The 8246-nt window shown below is 38.3% G+C and overlaps 1 long non-coding RNA gene across 2 annotated transcripts; it reads left to right on the forward strand.

The window, feature by feature from the left end:
* The first annotated feature begins 214 nt into the window (after positions 1-214).
* On the forward strand, positions 215-7875 carry LOC123367649. 2 transcript variants are annotated; one of them, XR_006578581.1, is made up of 4 exons: positions 223-333; positions 638-722; positions 1374-1485; positions 7735-7875. It is a non-coding gene; the product is annotated as an uncharacterized LOC123367649 (long non-coding RNA). The 2 variants fall into 2 exon arrangements; XR_006578580.1 differs by lacking the exon at positions 638-722 and having other exon boundaries at positions 215-333.
* Positions 7876-8246: the final 371 nt, after the last annotated feature.

Below are 8246 nucleotides of genomic sequence, written 5' to 3' on the forward strand. Positions count from 1 at the left end.
TTGCCAAGTTGCTACTGAGCAACAGGGGTCCGCAATGAGGTAGAGGCCCAGAGAGCAGCAGGAGGGGCATCAGCAATGTTTAGATTAGTCATCCCCATTAGGCCTAAGAGCTCCACTTTCAGGAATCTATTTCCTAGTTACAAAAGCTGCAGCTACTGCTCCCACACAGAAGGCAGAATACACAGGATGGATAACAAATTTTGTATCCCACTTAGTGTTCCATGCCCTGAAAAGACCTGAAATGGACCTCCTTTCATTGTTAAAAATCCCAGTACACAGGGAAGGAACAATAGGAGAAACAGTGATACATCAACATCGTCAACTGAGACACAGGTAAGCCAGCCTGCTTGCCTCTAGATTTCCACCACCACAACCACCTCTCAAACTTACCCAGCTGTTGAAGTACATTATTGTGGTAACATAATAAGAAGATTAATTAATATCATAAAATAATTCAAAAGAAAATAATGGTCCATTCCCCGCCCTTCCATTCACCCATTCAAAAATAGATTGTACATGTTTGAAAAGCAATTGGATATACATCCAACACAATGTGAGTGTTAGTGAAGAATGCCAACTGAGTAACTGGTGCTGAAACTGGAAGACATACCAATAGCTTCTCTTTCTGGCCCCCTAGTGAGGACAGACTATGCTGGCCACTTCATATGTATGCAAGGAGGAAGACTACAGAGAAATTCCCATAGAAAGAGTAAAGATCCCAGGTAGTAACCAGACCCCAAGTCTTTAAAGGTATTGTGGGGGGTTAAAACATTTATTTTGTCTAGCAGTTGAAGCTCTGGGGGTCCTTTGTATTGCAACGGAGCTGCACAAAAGAAGAGACTCTTACAAGTGCACTAACAGACAAAGTGTTTTTTGAAATTGCATAGGGATAGGTAGGCAAACACGAAGGAGCTGATGAGCATTTTCCACCTGATACTTTTGGAAAGCACCACTAGGTTCCATAAACTTTTCAAACTTGGAATGTCCTTGCATACAATCATGGACATAAGGTCCTGTCTCCCATTGACTTCAGTGGTATAGGATCAGGCCATAAAAAAACCTGTCTTGTTCACTAGTGAATGCCCTTGATCTACATTATGTATACCTATTTTGAATATTTTCCATACATTGTTTAATTCTTTTCAGATCATCCTATCATTCTGTTGCTGGGATAATAAACCAGTTATATACATCCAAAAATGCAAATAAGGAGTAATTATATTTATATTCTGTTTATATGTTGTCCTGAGGGAGAAGGGGAAGGATTTGTAGGCTCTGTGAAACATTGGGCTTCTATGCTTCTTAGAACTGGCAAATATAATTATACTAGCTTTTGGAATCTGCAATGATTATCAACCTGTCATCTATTGCAGGAGATGTAGTGATGGAGCTATCTGAATCTGTAACTGTTTTGCTCTGGAGCACCTCAGACTCTGGTGGGGCTCTCTCAATGCTGTCACATGGCAGGAGGACAATTGGGAGTGGGTAAGTGGTAGGCCAGGTGGAGTCAACCATTATGTTGACCATCTGTCATAGAAGCTTCTGCAACCTCAAGGGTGTAACAGTCAGTGGGGATTCCTCACCCCACTGACTCCATGGATCTAGAAAATCCAACTCCTAAGCCATGAAACTGCACTAAGCTTTATGTGGGCACAGTCCTGTGTCCACACAGAGTTCAGTGCTAGAATGGGGCATTATCAGTTTCAAAGGTTAGGTATGTTATTTAAAGTACCCATTTCAATTTGAGTTTTGACTGAATCAGAAATGCAGGAGCAAACACAGACTTTAGACTCAGATAGCATTTCAGTCCTTGATCAGCTTGTAACAAGAGAGTAATATGAGTCGGTCTGGGAAAGGGAGACATGACAAATGAGAAAGTAGTGGATGTTTTGTATTGTTCAAGAATTCATTGTCCCAAAATTTACTCAAGTTCTATGACTCATTCATGACTGAAGAATTTTATCTACATAAATACCCAAATCTTTTCGATTTTAGCAAAGCTCATTGAGTAATGAAAATATTTAAAGCTTGCACAAAAAGGGTAGTTACAACTGCTTCTGCCTTTAAACAATGAAACATACAATCATATTACAAAGAATATATTTATATATTTTGTCTCAAAAGAAATAGTCATTTTTAGCTAGATTATACATCACATTAGGACATAACATGAGTATGAGTACATTATTACCATGCAGTTTATTAGGTGCAATCAACTGAACAAGCAGAAGGGACATCCTGATGAGAAGTCAGAAGTCTTGAGAAATTACTATCATTGTGCCTGTAACTGAGGTCGTGCCTCCAGAGAGGCTTGGATTAATGATCTGTCACTTCCTGTAAACACACATTTCAAACCCCATGAACCCTCTACGACTGCATGAAAATTACATTAAATAGGGACTGCATTTAATGGTTGTTGGCATTATGGCTAAAAATACCAATGGGTTTGTTAAAAAAACTGCCACTGAAATATTGACCTTTTTATGTAAAATATATAGCACTTGTTAAATGGCTAATTTACTTTTGTCCAGAAAGTAAATATCATTAGTAATATAAACTAACACAAGCAATTATAAAGATGTTTCTTGATGGGAGATTTACTTGTAAAGTCATTATACACCCAAAGCTGTTACAATCCTCATTCAGCACTCAATCCAGCACACCATAAAGCCACACAGGTACTTTTTTTCATAGACTTCCCTGGGTGCTGAATTGGGCCCCAGACCTGCCAAGAGATGTCCAAAATCCTTTTTGCAAATCACTTCCTGATTACATCATAATTCTCTGATTTCATAAAGATACTGTGACCAAACATTACACAGAAGCACTGAGGTCCTGATTCAGCAGAGTATCTGAGCATGTGGGAGTAGGAGATGCCTCTCTCTCTTTGTCTGGTCAGGTGTATATTATGCATTGTGTGTGTCACAGAGTGAGATTAGTTGCATGCAGAGCCAGAGGCTGATTAAAATATAGCAAGGTCAATAAGAGAGAGAGAGGCCACAAAGACAAAGCAGGGAGTGTCCTGTTTATAAAAAAGAACAGAGGACTGTCCTGATGGATCTAAGGGGATCAAGTTATATTCTTGATCCTTCACTAAGAAGATGAACTGCCAGAGGGTTATGTCTTACAAAAGAAGGATCACAGCCTACCTCACTGGAAAATGCTGCGAAGATTCTGGGTGATCTAAACTTCATTAAACAGAAAAGTGTCTGAAGTCTGGGTTCTAGGAGGTATATTATGATCTTTTTTTACATGAAACAAATTGTTTCCAATACTTCTACCTACTTGCTATTACTTGAATCTCTGTTCTTCAATAAATAAACTTATACTTGTTTTCACTATAAACAAATTGAATGCTGTGAGTTGAGAGGAGTGGTGATTCTAAGGTGAAACTGGTAAGCTGATGTGTACTGCTCCTTTGGGAACAGTGGGTCTGTGAATTCTGTGAGTGTCCAGTAGAACAAGACTGGATACTCCAGGGATGCTCAGAGAGTTCAGGGGTTGGAGCGTGCCTATCGCCAGGGCCAGCTTTATGACCCGTGGGGCCCGATTGGAATACTCAGTTGTGGTCCGGAGGCTTCGGCAGCACTTCAGTGGCGGGGGGTCCACTCCAGGTCTTCCGCATCACCGAAGGATCCCCCACTGCTGAAATGCTGCCGAAGATCCCCAGAGCGGACCCCCTGCCGCCAAAATGCCACCGAAGACCTCCGGAGTGGGGCCCCCTTAGGCGCGGGTGCAGGGCCCTCTTTGGTGCGGGGCCCAATTCTGGGGAATCGGCATAAAGGCAGCCCTGCCTATCGCTAACCTGCAAAGGGACAGCGGAGCCTGTGAAGACTGAGATGGCTCTGCTTGTGGAGCCTATGGCCAGTGGAGTCAGGGTGCTGACCCCCAGCAGGCACAGACAAGGCTTCCTCATGCTAAGGGCAAGTTGTAGAGAAGTGCCTCAGAACCCTGGGTACTCCCGGGAAGCATCACAAAACCAAACTGTGACTTCCATGAGGCACCATAGCAGGATATCTGTATCTAAATCTCTCTAGTTTGGGACATTTTTTTTTTACCTCTTTCTCCTCCCCCTCAAAAAAAAAAAGCATGCAAAAAGCTGGCACTTTTTGTAGAAAAAAATAATTTAGGTGAAAACTCAAATTTCCAACAGCAAAGCAGTTTTGATGGAATAATTCTGACCAGAGTCAAATTTAATTTTATCAGAGAGTCCTAGTTGTATTATGTTTAAAAACAGATTAGATTACTAATACCAGGAATGTGATATGTCACTGATAGGGGAACTTTGGGTAGAGACAACAAGGAGATTTGAACAGTAATGGCAGTGGAATCTGTTATGACTGATGACTAGGTTTGGAAGGATTAGATTTTTATCGGTAAATGTCAGCAAACATCAATTTCACTGTAAACACACAATCCAACAAAAACATTTGAATTAATAATAGTCAAAATTTATAGATCGGCAAAGTAAGAAAAATACTGCTTGAGAATGTATTAGAGTTTGATTTAAGGATATTTACTTTGTATATTTTGACTTGTGATGTTGACAATTTGTATTTTAATCAATATAAAATTTAAGTTTTTGAATCTCACAATCTACTGTCTTTATTATTTGACCCCTGCAATATTCTAATCCTCTCATAATTTCATGCAATTGTGAAAAAACTTAATAGATAAAAATCTTAAAAAATGCTTAAAATAAATATTAGCTGTCAAAATTATTTAAAAAAATTGAATTCTGGCAAACCTACTCACAACTCACCCCCTCCGTACCGTAAAGCACAATATAGTGATTATGCATATGAATCGTCATTTATTACTTGCCAGAATGTCATGTCTTGCACTCTTAATTTAATGATCCCCACTGCATACGTTCCCAGCTGTAATCTAGCCAAAAATTAGTATTCTCCACCAAAAATACCTTTAGCCTGCTAATGACAATAAAAAACGGTCTTACATAACAGGTAAATAGTCTATATATTTAGCACCAAGGATGCTTTTCACTTTACATTTAGAGCATACAGACTTCCTTGTCAGTTTGCAGCAATATTTCCTGCTGCACTGAAATGTGCTCAGAATAAACTGTGGCGGAACAGCAGTTTAGATGGTTTTTTGAGTTGTTCGGGATTTCGCTGATGATGCTATACTCTCCTCTCTCTCCCTGCTCTGAGACTCTGATACAATTGTCAGCCTAGCTTCACTTGGCAGCCTTTCTTTCTGCGGGGGATTATGTTCTGAATGGGCCAACCCTGCAGTGGGGTCATAAAAGTATGGTAAATTGTGACAAGAGGCACAACATAGTGATTTTTAATATCATTAAGAGAAGTTGGTATTCTGCAATAATAGACTAATTAAGGGATAAATCAGTTATAAAACCCGGATCTGACTGGTATGCCAGGTGGGAAAATAGGTTTGACTGGCTAGGTATAGTCTTCAATTAATCTAGAAGCAGTAATCAGTACAATACCAGCACACAGCAATTGTGACAGGCAAGCAACAAACCAAAAGCAACCAAGACAAAAAAAAAAAAAGCAACCCTCACATTTACTCAGACCACCAGTGAAATCATCCAGAGGATTATACATATAAGATAGGCTTGAAACATATATTTTATATTATATTGTCAACATTAAAAGTGTATTTTAATAGCATAATAGGTAAAATTGGGGCCTTTTTTATAACACTTAAAATAGAATACATTATATCAACAGTATATTTTTTCATATATTTAGAGCTATAGCTTGTATTTTATAAAATACAAGATGAACTATGTGTGTGTATTTGGGTATACACGTGCACATTTTGATTTTTACTATATATATGGATGTCAATGCTACATAAATAGCATATATATTATATATTAAACTCATGGGATCATAAAGATGTGTTATCCAGTACTTTATCACCTGGAAAGTTCTATTAACCGGCATTACTGGTATCTCCCAATACAAATCTTCAATCTAGTAGCCAGGACTAGTATACTGCCCAGGAGGTTATGCAATTGCACATTCCGGACTCTACTTTTATGCAAAAAAGACAGAAGACAAGTAAGCAAGCTGATATCAGGGATTTAATAAAAAAAAAAAAAGCAACTTCCAGGGTGCATCATAGGGTCATTACAGATTCAGCCCCAATCTCCTACATCTTCTACATCTACAATGATAATTGATGTTGATAATGATGACCCTAAGACACTGCAAGCTCCTGAAGTGCTTTCTGAATAATCAAAAAATATTAAATTATGTTCCATACAGTTTTAGTGTTATGTATTTTTAGTGATCTGGGCGTAAGCCGTACGCTGCCCATAGTGATACTCTATGTAGTTTCATAAGACAACCTACTGTATAGAAAACTTTACCTGTATTTACCTAAGTGCTTCAAGAAACCAACCACTCTGCAGTGCAGTTCTACTACTGGATTGGTGAGAAACTGTATAGTATTTTATATTTTATTCATTTTATTGTATTCTAATTCTTTGAAAATTGGTATTCCATTAGTAAGTATAACTCTTAGTGAACCAGAATTTTTGATGAACCCAGCATCCCCCAACAAAGGTTTTACTGTATTATAAATCATGTACATATTTAACACTCTCTCGCAGGAACATATGGCATCTGCAGAGCCATTCAACATTCTATAGATGCAGGCTTATTTTGTTGATCTTTTGACCTGGAGGTTGACAGTTAACGTTCAGACACTGGTTTGATTACATTAGTCATGGTTTCACAGTTAATAGGGTGGGCCACGTGAAGGTTGTCCTCTTCCACCCTATATTTTACACTATGATACTATCCATCCATCCCTGATATAATCTAGATACAATGAAATTGACAGATGGGCAATACATTGTCAGCAAATTCAAGTAGAGGAAAATAAGCAGTAACATATTATAGTATCAGTATACGGTTAAAAATATACAAATCATACATTTATAATGCACAGTATCAATTTTTAAATTATTATGAAAAGGTACCATTTTCCTGATACATCAATATTTCCAAAACTACATTTTCCCTTCAAGCAGGCATTCCAATTTACACTACAAATTAAGTGAGCCTCTCATGATGGGTGCTTGTGATGGGTAGGACCTTGTATATTATTCCCTCCAGTTAAGATGTTTTTAACAGCTTAATATGAATACTTGTTTCTTTATATAGGACTTCTCATTTATGGATCTTAAAGTGTGTATACCAGATCACGAATACATTACTGATATTTTTCCTTGACACACCCCTGGAATGGTCTCCTCACCGCATCCCATCCCCCTGTTTTTTGTAGCCACCCTCTCTTTTCCAGTTATAAAACCTCCTGCAGCCTTGGGACATCTACATGATTTTTGTCCTATTATATAGCACTGCAGGGTTCTAAATTAATTAAGCTGTTTTCACCTTCAGAATTCTCCATCTCCCACTTTAAAAAACTCAACAAATTATACCAGTCTTGCTCCAAATCAAGTCAGTAGACAAACTCCCACTGAATTCAATGGAACAGGAGGGTTACCTACAAAACTACAGCATTTGCCCTATTATGACTATTATTGTACCTGGTTCATTAATTCCATGCATTCAGTTCTGAATGCTCTTCCTGGCTAGGTATCCTCATCCACTCTTACCTTTGTTTATGGGCTCACTCTTCATGGCAAGCTACAGGGATGCATCTAGATTCAACAGTGCTAAATGCAAAATCAGAATTTATTCACATGTCAGAGGCCATTTAACTTTTTTTCTTTCACAGACAGAATTGAAATGTTGGAACAAGAAGTTTCCTGGCCAACTGAGAAGGACATTTATGTGAGTTGCTACTACAGAAGGCAGTAAGAGTATGATTGGAAAACTCACCGATCTGTCTGGGAGCAGCATACTGTAAAAGTGCTAATAAAGATTTTTTCTATTTATTTGTGTCTGTGAGAGAGATTGTTCTAACCTACTGTGTCTCTAGAGAATCAGGCAAGAGAGATGCAAACAAACTTGAAGAATAAAGTTGCTACACGAATGGCAGAAAATTCATGGACTTTAAAAGTCATGTTTGTCTGGGTTTGTTAGCTAGGAGCAAGCAAATTACAACTGCTCCAATTACTAACTGGTGTGAATATGCTTCAGTCAAAATATAAAGCAGAAACTTGATACCCTTTGCAAAGAGGTGTTTAGGGCATAAACTGAAAAGAACAGGTTTCAATACCAAAATGTGCAATAGCTATTTAACATGCTACAATGCATTATTGAGAGAGGAACAATCTTGAGGGAAAA

Source organism: Mauremys mutica, chromosome 3, assembly GCF_020497125.1.
Source record: "Mauremys mutica isolate MM-2020 ecotype Southern chromosome 3, ASM2049712v1, whole genome shotgun sequence".
NCBI classification, from domain to species: domain Eukaryota; kingdom Metazoa; phylum Chordata; order Testudines; family Geoemydidae; genus Mauremys; species Mauremys mutica.